We start from the raw sequence: 14,450 nt of genomic DNA on the forward strand, positions 1-14,450 counted from the left end.
GTGGCCACTTTTTCTAGAACAATCTGCACACCATCCTTCAACAGATCTGCTGTTACCAGATCCTCCCCAGCTGCCTTCCCCCTTTGCATAGCTCTCAAAGCTTTCTTCTTCCTGCGTTACTTGTGGGATTTCAAATTCCTCTAGACTATTCTCTCTTCCATTATCGTCGTGGGTGCCACTGGTACTATATACATCTCTATAGAACTCCAAAGCCACTTGAACTATCTCATCCATATTAGTAATGATATTGCCGGCTTTGTCTCTTAACGCATACATCTGATTTTTTGCCAATTCCTAGTTTATTTTTCACTGCTTTTAGGCTTACTCCGTTCATGATAGCATGTTCAATTCTATCCATATTATAATTCCTTATGTCAGCTGTCTTACGTTTGTTGATTAACTTCGAAAGTTCTGCAAGTTCTATTCTAGCTGTAGGGTTAGAGTCTTTCATACATTGGCGTTTCTTGATCACATCCTTCGTCTCCTGTGATAGCTTACTGGTATCCTGTCTAACAGAGTAACCACCGACTTCTACTGCACACTCCTTAATGATGCTCATAAGATTGTCGTTCATTGTTTCAACACTAAGGTCCTCTTCCTGAGTTAAAGCCGAATGCCTGTTCTGTAGCTTGATCAGGAATTCCTCTATTTTCCCTCTTACCGCTAACTCATTGATCGGCTTCTTATGTACCAGTTTCTACGCTAATTCAAGTCTATGCTAATTCGAGTTCTTACCATCCTATGGTCAAGAAGAAGTATTTTAATTATTCGAAAATGCAGAGAGGTCGGCCGCATAATGGAGCATCTGGCCTGCTACTCTACGTAAGGGAAGGGGAAGAGGGGAAGAAAAGGGTCACAATGGGGGATGATAATGGGAGGAACGAGGTGAAGGACACATTACACAACTGGTATCACAGGCCTGAGTCCAGGCCCGTGTCACCTAGGAAACGTGAAAGTGCAGGCATTGTCTCTGTCGTCTGCCAACTATGTGGTCATGCGCCTAGCAAGAGGTCCTCCGACAGTGGTGCATTGTGTAAATGTCTCCATGTGTCTGCCATTGTCAGTCTTTCGCGCGCATACTCGGGGCATACCACGAGCACATATTCTATAGTCTCTACAGCGCCACCCTCTGAACAGTCCGGGGAGTCTGTCCGTCCAATAATTTGCAAATATTTGCGCGTGAAGGCGACGCCTAATCGCAGTCTGTGTATCAGGCATGTATGAGGACGTGGAATTCCACGCAGAATAGGAAATTTCATATCGGGATCCAGCCTTTTAAGGCGGACGTGACGAGCGTCTGGCTGGGCCCAGTATCTTCTCGTCGCACTCCTCATTAATTCCGACAGGAGGCATGTGATGTCCGGTCTGGAGAATGGCACTACAGTTCGCAGGCCATTGCTGAGGGCGCGCCTTGCTGCAGCATGGGCCATCTCATTACCGTTGAGCCCACAGTGTCCCAGGATCCATTGGAACACTATGCGGTGGTGTTTTTCTTGAGCGTATGAAAGTAGCTAGGTGATCTGCAAGTGCCTGAACCTGATATGCGGTGTGGCGCAGGAAGCATCCCAAAATTTGCAGCGCGGATTTTGAGTCCGTGAAAATGCACCACTCTTGCGGTCTTTCCCCGCAGATGTGGCGAACCGCTTCCCGAATAGCCACAAGCTCTGCCGCGGTTGATGTAGAATTATGGTCTAGTATGAATCCTCGAGTCATCTGTTGGGCTGGTATCACCACAGCTGCTGTTGGTGCCTTTGGTGACGCGGAGCCGTCTGTGTAAACATGAGCATATGTCTGGTATTCTGACCAGATGTACGCATGAGCAAGTTGTTGTAGTCCACTGACGGGAACCAATGATTTCTTTAGTATGCCGGGGACATGTGCGTATACGGAAGGTTTAACCATCACCCATGGTGGTTTGACGGGGTGATATGGAAGGGCATAGCCTGATGTTATGTGGGGTAGATGGCAGCGGAGTGCACTTGTGAAACTGCTGTCCGGCCGCTCATGTAGAACCGATGTCAATGGATGGCAATGGTGTCGTGTCAGTAAATACAGCGTAAATACACACGAAGTGGTTCGTGGGACAGGTATATCGATAATGGGCATACGTGGGCACCCTCAATTGTGCTTTTCTTGGAGGCACGCCGTGGCAACCCGAGGCATATTTTGAGTGCCTGCGCTTGGACGCTCTCTAATGTCCGTAAGCAGGAAATGCTCAAGTTTGAGAGTATCGGAAGGCTGTATCGAATGTAGCCTACGAAAAGAGACTGATAAAGTCTTAGTAATGAGCCTTCCGTGGGGCCCCATTCCATGCCTGTTGCGAAGCGAAGAACATGGCAAAACAGATTAAGTTTATGCTTTAACATATTAACATGCCTCGTCCATGACAAACCGCGGTCGATGATAATGCCCAAGAATCTGTGGGGGGAGACATAAGGTATTATGACACCGTTAATGGAGATCCGGTAGCGGCAGACGGATTTGCGAGTGAATGCAACCACAGCACATTTTTCGGCAGCGAAGCGCAAACCCTGACGCCGCATGTTTTGTTTGTTTATTTGTTTATTGACAAAACAACGCTCAAGAGCGGTTTGTCTTGGTGCCAAGGCAAAAGTAGATGACACAGTCCGTTGTAATTTCGCACGTAGTTGTGGGCGTGTTGTACCAGAAGCCCAGATGCAGATGTCATCTGCATATGCACTGTTGTGGATGTGAGGTGGGAGTTCGCTCACCAGGCCGATCAGTGCCACATTAAATAATGTTGGGCTGAGAACTCCTCCCTGAGGAACTCCACGGCATACCTGATGACGGTTAGTCTCTCCGTCAGGCGTGGACATGTAAACGAAACGGCAGCTGAGGTAGCTCACAATCCACAGGTAGAGCCGGCCTCTAATACCCAAGTCATCTAGGCCATCGAGAATGGCTTCATGAAGGATGTTGTCGTAGGCCCCTTTGATATCTAAAACAGCGGCGACGAGTCGGCGTTGACGTTTTTCATGTTCCACTGTCGTAACGAGGTCAATGACGCTGTCATTTGAAGAACGACCCCACCGAAAACCGATCATTATGTTCGGATAAAGATCATTTCTTGCCAGAAACCATTCGAGCCTCGCCAGGACCATTCGTTCCATAACTTTTCCAACGCAGCTGGCTAATGGAACTGGGCGGTATGAGGTAAGCTCATAAGGAGTCTTTCCAGGCTTCAAGAGAGCAACCAGGCGGCTGATCTTCCACTGCTGCGGAACAATACCGGAGACCCATGTGTCGTTGTAACAATTGAGCAGCGCAGTACGACCAGCTCTGCCAAGGTGAGAGAGAGACGAATACGAGATCCCGTCAGGGCCAGGAGCAGGTGAATGCCGACACGACGCAAGAGCAGCCTCTAATTCGGGAATCGTAAAGAGCAAGTCGTAGTGATCACTTGAGGAAGGTGGCGCAAAAACTTCGAATTGGATTGAAGCTGGTTGAGTTGTGCCCACAATCATTTTGCAGAAGTCGTCCGCTACATCTACATCATTGCGGCGTTGGCAAAGGGCCAGAGCACTGAAAGGGTACCTTTCTTGTGGGGGAAAACGTAGGCTCCTGACTACATGCCAAATACGTGACAGCGGCTTGCGAGGATCCAGTGATGAGCAGAACTTTCTCCAGCGCTTCTTTCCTAATTTCTCGAGATGGCGCTTTATTTGTCGTTGAGCTCGGCGACAAAGGGCGAGATCGTACGTGGATTTCGTCCTTCTATATTTCCTTTCAGCGCGCCGTCGGACTGCGCGCAACCTCTCGAATTCCACGTCGATAGGAGACCCCGGTGTAGGTGCACATATGTTCCGCATGGCCTCACCGAGGACGGACGTGATCAAGTCTTCTATTTGGGTTGGTGACTCGAGATTCGCACAGGAATTCTCCACGAATGTCTTAAAAGTGGGCCAGTCTGTGCACCGCACATGAGATGAAGTGGTAGGTGTGAACCACTTTACGCGATATACATTGGTATGTGATCACTGCCATGTGTTTCCACATCACTGAACCAGCTAATAGAAGACTATAGTCGTGAGGAAACAAACGTCAGGTCCAAGCAGCTACTATACGAAGTGCCACGCAGAAACGTAGGAGAGCCATCGTTAATATTGACGAAATCCTGTGAGTGCATAAAGTCGGACAAGGCTTTGCCTCGGTTATTCATTACTGCACTTCCCCATTGGGGGTGATTAGCATTGAAGTCGCCCACAATAATATGGGGAGCTGTGCAACTCTGGATTGCTGAGGACAGGTACGAAACATCAATGTGATATCTGGGTGGAATGTAGCCGCCGAGTATCGAGAAGACCCGTCCTTTAAGCGTTAACGTCAAGCAAATGTAGTGGTTCGTGTTTTGGGGCTGGAGGGCATGGCGGTAGTGCGGAATATCTCGGCGTATGCACACTAATACCTTGCTGGTTTCATCAGCTTCTCGAGACCACAGCAATACATATCCAAAAAGGCGGAAAGCAGAAGGCATGTTGGGCTCACATATTACAATCACGGGGAAGCGGTATTTCTGGACGCGCTATCGGAAGTCACTTAGGCGACCACGCAGGCCTCGGGCATTCCACTGCATCACTACACTGCGACGTATGTGCATCGGCACAGAGGAGGGGTTGTGTGGTAGCGCCATAATGAATTACTGTAGTGCCGCCAAGAGCGGCTCAATTGCATCCAAAAACTGAACAACAACCCTTGCTGCTGGCGTATTGAGGCCTGGAAGCAGCATGCGCGTGGAATGTAAAAGTTGTTTCAGAAGAACGTTCACCTGCTGGCCTTCCGGCTTGTCCTTATTGTTCGCTGGAACGGCACGGAATGATGGACGCGTTGGTTCGACGACTTTGGATGACAGAGCAGGCCATTCCACATCAGAGGAGGCGGATAATGCACCCGCATCATTCTGAACCACCGTGGTAATATGGGGCGCTGCAGCAGGCGGCTTCTTATCATTCTGCCGCTCAAGACGTTGAGGCAACGGAGCTGAGAGTTGCTGTGATGGCGGCTGAGACAGACTAGTGACGTGTGACTCTGGGCGTCGGCGTCGGGAACGACGTTTGCGGCGACGAATAGACGCGGCCGCTTCTTGGTGACTTGAGTTGTCTTTTACCATCTTCTTCAGGATAAGCCTCTCGTTCTTCATCCTAGGACAGTCTTTAGCCGTCACCTCATGAGCGCCGAAGCAGTTGGTGCACTTGACTGTCTCCGTCTTGCAAGTGTCATGTTGGTGTGATGCGCCGTATCGACGGCAGGATATTTCATTTCTGCAAACGGCAATCACATGGCCAATCCTGTAGCATTTGTGGCATTGAATAGGCTTGGGAACATACAGACGGACAGGATGCCGCACATAGCCCACCTTGACGTGGGATGGGATAGAGTCGGCTTCAAAAACTACTTTAACACACTGTGATTGGCCGAAACGATGAATGTCGACTATCCTGGCCGTAGAATTGATGAGTGTCCGCAGGTCGCTGTCCGTTATTTCAGGGTCTACATCTGCAATAACTCCAGCGGAAGTCCGTTTTCCGTGAGAGAGATAGGGGCGGACCGGCATACCGCCTGACACTCTAATTTCTTTCAGTTTGTCCACGGACGTCCGAGATTTCACATCTACCGTAAGGACATTCTTCCAAGCGTTGATTCTGACCTCTTGGACTTGTCCCGGAATCAGTTGGTCGAAGAATTGGGACAGCCACTGTCTGTTGATGGTATTCAAGCTAGCCGTCTCCGTTGTGGCTACGAAAGCCACAGAGAACCCGTCAGGTGCGTCAGCATTCTCTGTAGGCAACTCCCTCGCTGCTGATGTCCGGCGTAACGCGCCAAGTTTATCAATAGTCTTTGTAGTCGACTCACCAGCTGTTGATGTCCGGCGCAACTTCCTTTTCAGGCGGCGCGATTCAACAGGCGTGAAGCTGCTACTGTCGGAATCCATCTCAGTCACCGTGGAGTCATCCGCCGAATCTGGAAGCTCCACGTCGGTGACGGCCGTAGCACAGAAGGCATCAACCGGCCTAGCAGCAGCTGGGTCAACGGCGTCGATGGGAAGGTGCACGGGACGTGTGCCCACCATCCCGAAGGATGACGCGATCACTGTGTGCAGACAATATTAAAAAGCTACAGAAAAGTGGAACAGCCGAAAACACAGACGTTCTCTATCGTCACTTCTTCTATGGTCAATGCAGCGCAGCTTGCCAGGCACATCCACATCTTCTAGGATGCCAGGGTTAGCACAGAGTATGAAGCCTATTTCATTTCTAGTCTCGGCATTCGGGCTCCTCCACGTCCACTTTCGGCTATCCCGCTTGTGGAAGAAGGTATTCATTATCCGCATATTATTCTGTTCTGCAAACTCTACTAATAACTCTTCCCTGCTATTCCTAGAACCTATGCCATATTACCCCACTGACTTTTCTGCAGCCTGCTTCTTGCCTACCCTGGCATTGAAGTCGCCCATCAGTATAGTGTATTTTGTATTGACTTTACCCATCGCCGATTCCACGTCTTCATAGAAGCTTTCGACTTCCTCGTCATCATGACTGGATGTAGGGGCGTACACCTATACGACCTTTCATTTGTACCTCTTATTAAGGTTCACAGCAAGACCTGCCACCCTCTCGGTAATGCTATAGAATTCCTCTATGTTACACATTTATTCTTATTAATCAGGATTCCGACTCCTAGTTCTCGTTTCTCCGCTAAACCCCGGTAGCACAGGACGTGCCTACTTTCTAGCACTGTATATGCTTCATTTGTCCTCCTAACTTCCATGAGCCCTATTATATGCAATTTACTGCCCCCTAATTCCACCAATAGTACTGCTAGACTTGCCTCACAAGATAACGTTCTCGCGTTAAACGTCGATAGGTTCAAATTCCAAAGGCGGCCTGTCCGGCACCACTGCGCAATCTCTTGTGCAGAGGTGTTCAAGTACGGCAATGCTACGGGGTCTATTATGAAAGTACTGCACATGATTTTAGTATGACGCGACTATCCATGGCAGCGTGGTGAAACCGGTGGAGAAATGTGGCGAGGGTTCTACCCTACACATGTAAAAATTTCGTGTACACGGGATAGTGACCGAGGATATGCAAATGCACAAGGTTTACACGAAGCTTGCGCCGAAAGTGTTGACGGAAGATCAGAAAGAACTTGGAGTTTTGCGCTGTCAAGAATTATTAGATTTGATTCAATATGAGCCGGACTTTTTCAACTCTGTCGTAACCAGAGACGAATCCTGGATGTTCGAGTTCGACCCAGAATCGAAAAATCAGAGCAGCGAGTGGCACACAAAATCATCCCCCCGCCCCAAGACACCTCCTGTGAGCAAGTCTCGCATCAAAACGATGCCCATTGTCTTTTTGACGCCCGAGGAATCGTCCATTTTGAATTTGTACCGCAGGCAGAAACTTTCAACTCAGCCTTTTGCCTGGAGGTGCTGAAGAGATTGAAACACCGGGTCGTGCGCGTAAGGGCTGACATCAAAGACACAGTCAAGCTCAACCATGACAATACCGGCCCTCAGCCACACGTCCTTCATCGTTAACAATTTCCTGGCCCGGAGCAACACCCCGGTGGTCCCCCATCCGCCTTACAGTCCCGACTTGGCTCCGTGCGTCTTTCTTTTTTTGGTTTCCACGACTGAAGACAGCGCTGAAAGGAAAGCATTGGGAAACCGTGGAAAACATCCAGAAGCGTGTTACAGCATTCCTGAGAGACATTCCCGTCGAGGACTCTCAGGGTGCCTTCCAGGCGTGGCAGACATGTGTTCGCAAGTGTACGTGTTGATGCAGGAGGAGAGTATTTTGAAGAATTTTGCCCATTTCTACAGGTCCGGTCAATAAACTTATTTTTCCCAGAAAATGTGCATTGCTTTCATAATGGAACCCGTATAAATGACTAGCCTCTCTCGCCCTCCAAGAAAACTTTTCTGACTGTGCGTGAACCTGCCGTATCGCATGCTCCGCGTTGGCTTTCGCTTTCGCGGACATCCTGTTTGTTCATAATGAGCTCTATACTTGGCCGGTTTGTGCGTCCGGAGTATCTTGCGCGCACCCGCACAAACTTTTCGGGGGCGCATGCCATGCCCCTGCAAGATGCCCTGTCGACTGGCCATTGCAAAAAGTCCTATTCACCATAGGGTCACCGATAGAGTAATATTGACACGTTGTGGCTGTTTATCTTTTTCGGGTTACCGCTCTTCACCGTCTAAGAAATGTTATCCCTCAGCGCGGGACGCACCCGCATGTATCGGAAGTTTCTAGAATGCTCTCGATTGTTCTAGCTGCTGTCTGTCGTCACCGAAGCTTTGTAATCTGATTGTATGTGCGGCACGAATTGTGTAGAATTTTCTGGAAGACACGTGGGCTCCAGCGATTACTCCGGAACATTCGATGGCACAAGTATAAAAGCCGACGCGCTTGACCGGCAGAGAAAACTTTCGGCGATCGCCGACTGCGTTCTCCACTATCGTCGTTCTTTGAGCGTAGCCGGTCTTTGAGGGCACAAGTTCTCCCAATAGAAGGCTAGTTTCGTCAGTCGCAGTTTTGCGGCCTTCCTAACCGTCACCACTACGTGGCAATGTCATTCCCGTATATGGCGCTTCCTAATCGAGCTTCCCTTTCCGACTCTGGTGCTAACCTAAAGTATAGAGTCCTGGGGGCGGGGGGAGGGGGGCAGCGTGAAAGGTTCTGACGTTGGATCCAATTCCCATGGTTGCCTTACGATTACCCAGGAAACTCTTTGCGTATCGATATATTCGCTCCCCACTGTCTCTAGGCCCTCCAGAATGGCCTCATGAGATATCGTATCGAAGGTTTTCCGCAAGTCCAATGCCAGCACCACGTGGTCCTCTGCCCCAATATGTGGGTGTAGTACCTCGATCCTGCTGTAAAGCTACGAAAACATTCTGCGCAACTATGTTGGGACGGAAACCAAACATGGTCGCGGGAAGAAGTCTAAATGACAGACTACAAGCAAAAATCACAGGTTGTTATGCAGGCTTCCACTGCGACACCGAAGACAGGGCTTGGATTACTCATTTTGTTTCTGCTGTTCCTTATTTCTGATAAGGTGTGATATTTTGTTTAGCGGACGAGGAACAGTAAGCAGACTTTAAACATTCGGTCGTTGCAAAAAATTTGGTTAACATTCGCTATTCAATAACACTGTATAGTTTATTTTTCAAATATTTATAGTTAGTGCATAGTGCTTAAAACTTTAAGTATTCGCCCACCCTAAGGAGAAGGCTTCTGTGCTGACTTGTGTAATCGCTTGTTTAAATCGCCAATCGCGCTCATGCCCATATGAAAGCGATATCATTTTATGGCTAGTCTTTTAAGCAATAAGGTAACTGAATAACATGCCGCTTGCTACCACTACTAATAAGAATGGTAGCAGGTTCTAGAAATCGGATTGAGCTTTTACTGTGTGTAAACTGTAACCAAATATGATCATTTTCTTGAGCAATCCTGACGACTGTAATTTAATTCCTTGAATCTCTTAGCTGGCCAACAGAACAGATCTTTCAGATGGGATGGAACATAAGAAGGGCGTTCCTGTGTGTCACATGAGCAGCACAACTCATGCAACCAAGACATTCTGTTGTGCACGAAACTAATCCATATTAGTGTGTGCAACTTGCTTTGCTCACACGCAGCAAGTTAAATGCATGGAATGGAGCTAATTTTGTACAGATAAGCAGTGCAGATGAGCTGATATTTTCAGAAATATCACACAGCGCGCCTGTATTTCAAGGACCGTACCAACTCGGGTCACTCCTCAACAGGGGCGGCTAAACGACGTGCGGCAGCAAGTCTTGTAAGTCATTGAGTTGACTTGAACGTGAAGGGAATTTCTGCTGAACGCACTGTAGCCGAGTTTATTGTTCTTTGCAAAATACTTTGCATACCATTGTTCTTTGCACCACGAGAGCGCATCTGCGATGTATAAAATAAGGAGGCAAGGCTATCAGCACTTGCGCTTGACGCATATAAAAAAATGTACCACGCCTTCTAAGCAGTGAAAACCATAATTTCGGTCGTGACAAATACAATTGAGCCCACAGCGTCGTGCTTATAAACTCACCGGGTTAACACGCCCTCCGTTGCTACATATAAAGCACGTCACTCCGTGTTCTAGATTCATCTCAAAGCATGACTATTTTGGACTGCATTAGATATCGTGTAGGATGTTGATGAACCGTCGGGCGTCTCGCGATCATCAGTAGTCAATGCGTCATCCCAACTCTGCTGCGAGGGCGTGCATCTCGAGCAGCAAACTGTGTCGGTACGATTAAACGTTGCGCTTCCGAGCTTGCGTAGAGTATTCGAAGCCGGCGACGTGACACAGCTCCAGTTCACTGCCGAACGCCACATGGCCCTAGTCCTATTCGAACCTGTCTCGCCAAGAAAGGTGGGGCTGCGCGGCTCTTTGTTGCCAGGCGCGAAACGACAGGACATCGTTCGACACCCCGCAAAGTAGCGCGCGGCCACGCTGCCGGCGACCCAACGCCCGCGCGCGGACACTTCGCAGTCATCGAAACCATCTGGGAAACCACTGAGAATTCGCGACAACGAGTGAGCCGTCCTATGCCTTTGCGCAGGGGTGTTTTTAAATGTCCTTCCTAGAGGAAGACGTCTCCACGAAATTCCCTCGTACACAAGGGAGCATGACTCGAACCTGAATTTTAGCAGGACTGTGGTTTGTAATTGCGCAGCGAGCCAGATTACTTATGCGCTTTGTGGCATCAACCAGTGCCCGTGAAATCGATGGCATAGAAAAGTTTGCTTCAAGGAACTTGCCTGCAATCCAAAGCTGGCAAAATCTACCGCATTGGAGGCGCTGCGTGGTATAGCAGTCCCGTGCAATAATCAGCGTGTGCCATCGGAATCGCTCTTTGCCCCATGTGACCGCAGTAGACGATCGGGACGCTGATTTGAGAAGAGCCATCGATGGCCGACCCCGCAATGACGAGCGCGGTGAACAGAGGAGGGCTGCCGGCAACATCGATGAGTGACTGCTCTCTTGCATGGATTCTGGACCGCGTCAACTTGGGTTCTTCCTCTACAGTGGTGAAACAGCGTCTGACAGCAGAGCGCAGTTTTGTAGGCCATTGATTTGACCTGAGCGTGAAGGGAATTCCTACTCACAGCGCTGTAACAGAGTTTATTTTTCTTTACATATTCGGCCCGTCGTTTGAGAGCACTCTGGCGACTATACGAAGGTGCTGGAAGAAGTAACCGTAAAACCATATTACCGAGAACGGAAATCTCGAAATGATGATGCTGCTTCCTTATTAGTTGAGCTTCCTTATTCTAACAGTAACGCTTAGTTGGCTGGCATTCATGTTTTGGGGTACATTTCTTGGTATATACTGTGATATCAGCGCTATTTAGTCGGGACATTTCGGCTTGCGTGCATGAGTCAGTGAGTGGACAGGATAGGCCGTGGTCGAGATTCCAGAAAGGGCAGCCGTTCGGACCAGGCGCGCGTCTGCGCCGAAACACCCTCGCGACCGGGGACGAGTCGCCCAGTCAGGCGCCGAGAGGTGCATACGCCCTTGCACTTTTGACGGCTGTTTAAGCTTTCAGTTCCGCCGTGGAGCGTTACCAGAGAACTCAGCCCAGCTGTGCGCCACCTCGTGTTGCCTAGCAACCACCTGCGACAGCACCGAGCCACGTAACCTCCTCGCAACCCACGCGCGTAGGCAACACCTCCTAGACAAGTTCTCTAGAGGGTGTTGGCGTAGGGCGGAGTCGTGACGTCACAGTCGACTGAAAGCTCAGAACAGCCGGTGCGGCCACAAGCCTTTCCCCTCCTCCATGCGTACGTGCTGCTGCCATGTTCCATATCAGAGTGTTCGATTTTTGCACCCTTTGTCTAATCAAGCGATCGAGCAGTTCGTCGAGGGCTCGTACCAAGTTTGGTTGGCACGCTGTGAAGTGGTTTTCGGGGGACGGACGCCGGGCCTTCACGAACTGCTTGCGAAAGCCCGGAAGGAGGTCTCGTTCCACCTCACCCGAGAGCGGCATCACTTGGGCGACAAGACGTTTCTCGAAGTGTGGGGTCGCCCGATTTTTGATGAGTCAGGTGGAAACCTCTCCATTAAGTTATGATGCATGCTCCTAAGGTCCCTCGACTTGGCCGTGTGAGCCAGTCGATCCACGGGGTTTCGTTTGGCTTGGTGGAAACCAGAACCGGTCGTGGCGCACCCTCGTGTGGTCGCGCTGCTCCGCGGATGGTTTTGCTGATTTCCATGGTTGTGTGCCTTAACCATTGTGTTAAGGCAATCCCAGGATCCGCCATGCTCGCGTGCTTTAAGACCGACATGGCTGTTTGTGTGTTGAGTGCAGTAGCACAGTTGTGCAGCACCACAGCAGCCCCCTTGTCCGCGAAGGACCATTGGCTCGAACCAAACCCCCCCGCCCAGTCAACCAGGGTAGAGGGAGAACGCCGGGGTCAATGTACCGAATGATCTTAAGTTGATGACTACATGTAAGCTCTGGGACGCGGTACCTCCGGATGCCACATCCTCTTCCCATCTCACAACGGCGCCATGGGAAGAACGAAGAAAGTCCGGACGCCCGAAGGAGAAGCGGCTCACCAGAAAGGTCGCCGTACTGCCAAGCGAGAAGCGATGCGTCGCCGCCGAGTTGATCCGTAACACCGAGCCGAAGCTGCGGCTAAGAAGAGGCGACGCCGCGTCGACCATCCCGAGCTTCAGTCGCCGAGAAAGCGATCCCGGCCTGCGACTGCTCGAAAACTTCCAGGGTCAAGCCCGCCGAGACAACAACTTAGCAAAACCTACCATAACCTCGGGAAGTCTAGAAACAACTTAGCCAAGTCTACAACAACCTCGCAAAACCTAGAAACGACACCAGACGTTCATTTGAAGGACCGCCAGCCGTTTGTGCGCAGGCGCGAGTGAAAGCGGGCATGAGAGTGAAAATTTGGGGGCTTTTGCTCCTTGAATATATGACTCTGCATAGGCACTACGGAGGAGGTTTTTAGCGCGCGTTGTATAAGTTTGTCCCCAGACGTGCCGGCATCGCGGAGTGCGGTCGAGTTTGTATACGCTCAGCCGCCGGCTGCCTGCGCGGTGAGGCCCATTTGATGATCGCTGTGCCTGAAGAGGCAAGGTTATGACTGGCGTTGTATAAGTCGCGGGTCGCTTTTTTCGTCGCGACGATAGATGGAATATTTTAGAAGCAGTGCTCCAGGAGGGCACATGTAACCGGCAAACGGAGGCCTCAGGAGAGCACCTGAGGTTATAATAAAGGAGGCGGTGCAGGATCTCCAGGGCACCCAAGAAGTAGGGGGGGGGATCAAAGCTGGAAGCAGGGCGGCCCCGTTGGTTGGGGCCGCGGAGGCCGAAGCGTGCCAGGAGGTATTCGCATTTTAAAAAAAATTGGCTGTCCGCTATCGCGGACAGCCTATCTTTATACACCTCTGGCACGCGCAGGCCTCGGCGAGCTCCAAACCGCGGACCAGTCCGGGTTCTAGCTTTGGTGACACGTTGTCACAATAAGTAAAAACCACGAATGAATAAATATAATTACGTCCAGCCGCCAACTTGTGACGCTAAGTTCAGCACTACCGCGCCCCGCGACTTTTTTCAATATATGCGGCCCGGGCTCTACTACGGTCGCTACGGCTCCCACAGAAACATCTGTGATGTTATTTAAGAGGTACATCGCCGTAAGGTGCGAGAAAGCTATGATCCGCCACGACTGACTTAGCACGAGCGCCGCAGGTGCGAGACAGTCTGTCCGACACAGCGGTCGCCACATCCAGCGTCAGTTCCCGCTGCTTGACAGCGCCGGCAGCCAGCGTGCCTAGGGACACGCTGCCAGCACCAACGCCGGCACGCCTATTGACAACCGCCTACAACACGCGCTAGGAAACATCCGCCATAGTGCCTAGGCAGAGTAATAATTCAAAGGGCAAAATCCCCGAAATTTTCTCTCACGCCCGCTTTTACGCGCGCACAAACGGCTGGCGATCCCTCAAATGAACCTCTCGTAGACAACGACTTAGCCAAGCCTACCAAAAACCTAGTATAACCTCGCAAAACGCAACTTAGGCAAGCCCCGTAAAAGACAGGTGATCACTAGCTCCGCTGCTGACTCCAGTCTTGCACCACTAGTGCAAGCTGCGCACGTTTTTCTTTTTCACAACGCAAGCATGACCGCACGGCGTGCATTGTAGCGTGAAAGGCGACAGCAGGGATTGCAATGCCTTCTCCGGCGCTGTTCGCTTGATAATGGGTAGCCAGTTTGCATACCATCATGCTTTGACGCCCCTGTATGTGCCAGCGACACACAACAGGTGGCTTCGAAAAGTGCCCATGCGCGCATTGACCCCGGGAGAATTTTCACTTCAGGGCATGGCTAATGATACTACTTAACACATGATCTCGGAGAATAGGCGCATTT

The sequence above is a fragment of the Dermacentor albipictus genome, chromosome 6 (genome assembly GCF_038994185.2).
Source record: "Dermacentor albipictus isolate Rhodes 1998 colony chromosome 6, USDA_Dalb.pri_finalv2, whole genome shotgun sequence".
Taxonomy (NCBI): domain Eukaryota; kingdom Metazoa; phylum Arthropoda; class Arachnida; order Ixodida; family Ixodidae; genus Dermacentor; species Dermacentor albipictus.